Source organism: Denticeps clupeoides, chromosome 17 (assembly GCF_900700375.1).
Source record: "Denticeps clupeoides chromosome 17, fDenClu1.1, whole genome shotgun sequence".
In the NCBI taxonomy this organism is placed as follows: domain Eukaryota; kingdom Metazoa; phylum Chordata; class Actinopteri; order Clupeiformes; family Denticipitidae; genus Denticeps; species Denticeps clupeoides.
The window spans coordinates 11,790,037-11,791,947 of NC_041723.1; positions in this window are offsets into that span (position 1 = coordinate 11,790,037).

A 1,911-nucleotide genomic window follows, 5' to 3' on the forward strand; every position below is an offset into this window, starting at 1 on the left:
TGCTCGGGAGACAGAGAGAGAGAGAGAGAGAGAGAGAGAGTGAATAGAGAGAGTGAGAGTAAAGACAGTAAAAGTGAGTCCCGTAACTCTTAACCACTTAACCACCTATAACCGACCTAACCGACCCATATGGATGTGGTTAATTATGAACATTTTATTGTAATATTATTCGTCTTGCCGTGAACGTTTGTTCAAAATCGATATTCTTGCCGCACCAGTAATGCATAGGTCGACAATAATTGTGGCCAGTACAATTTAACAAAAGTATTATATTTTGTGTGAAGCATTAAGAATGCAGACCATGATTATGGTTACATGTTTATGATTATGTTTAATGTGTTGGTAAACAGCTTAAGTGATATTGGCAATTTTAAAGAAATACATTAATACAGATTTATTACACTGTGACGAACGGGCCACAAGCACCAAACAAGGCTCTGCTGGAACTATTGTAATCTGCACCTTATGTAAATGACATATCTAATACTGTGAAACAAAGAGATGTAACACTGCATGAACTTTTTTTTAATGAAAATTCCCCCATACATGCACTTTCAAAGAAAATAATAACGGAAATATTATAATTGTAACGGTTTTTGGGGTGCCACTCCCCCTAGTGGAAAATAGTTACAATTGTTCGTTATTTTTCATGCAAAATCGGCTTGTGCAATAATTTATTTTTCCCTCTGAAAAGTCATAACTCAGTTGTCATTGTGTTTAATTAGTGTAGATAGGAGATTTTGGACACCGGCAGCCCAGTTTCTTCCAGCAGCAACTGTAGACCCCCCACTTATTATTTTTTGCGTGGAAGTCATGTTAAAGTAAAGTAAAGTGATTGTCACTGTGAAACACAGCACACGGTGGCACAATGAAATGTGTCCTCTGCTTTTAACCATCACCCTTGGTGAGCAGTGGGCAGCCATGACAGGCGCCCGGGGAGCAGTGTGTGCGGTCAGTGCTTTGCTCAGTGGCACCTTGGCGGTTCGGGATTCGAACCGGAAACCTTCTCTTAGTACACTATCACATTTTCTTCTCATGATTATGGTGTAAATCAGGTGGTGTTACAGCCCAGTGTTGATGTGTCATGTGGTTGAAAGCAATCAGTAGCATTCAGTTCACCACCACTCCACCACTTCACCAGGTTATTTACTTACATGCTGTATGCCAGATTTGAATACATTTTTTCAAAAGTAATGGTTGGCTTTGTGAACTAAGCAGCATATTATTTTGTTTGCATTTATGACCTCTGTATTTCCTGGCATTGCAATGAAGTCCTGTCAAAATCAATGACTGTGCTAGCACTGCCTTCAAAAACCATAATGTAAAACCGTAAAACTGTTATAAATTGTGCATTTAAAGGAGTAGCTGAGGCATAGCACTCTTTTTAAAAAGCGTAACTTGCATGGCACCATTGTGATTTTCATTGCCAAAATGTTCGGGTTATTGACGTCAAATGATTGTGTAAATTTTGACCCACATTGGACCATTGAAAATGACCGAGAACAGAGAACAGTGAATGAATGGTAATCATGTGGCATCTGTGTGCCGATTCGACTGGATAGGGGAGGTTTATGATGTTATGATCTTCCCTTGTTTGTGGCATAATTCCTAAATCATCAATGGATCCGTGTATTCATCAGTTGGGATTTTCTAAGAATACACTGATATATCATTTTCTGTTCAGACATTTTTAATTAATCACAACCCCTTCGCATTTTCAGCAGTTTATGTCACCCTGGTAGTCAGCACACCATCCCCTTGACCTTCATTTGATCTGGTGGCCTTCGTTTGCACCAGACCTCATCATTTTTATGACATGCTGAGCAGCAAACTATACTGCTTCTGTATATTCCTTGAAACATCGTATTACAAGCAGTAGTCTATCCTCTTACAGTCTAGGGTTCAACTGCC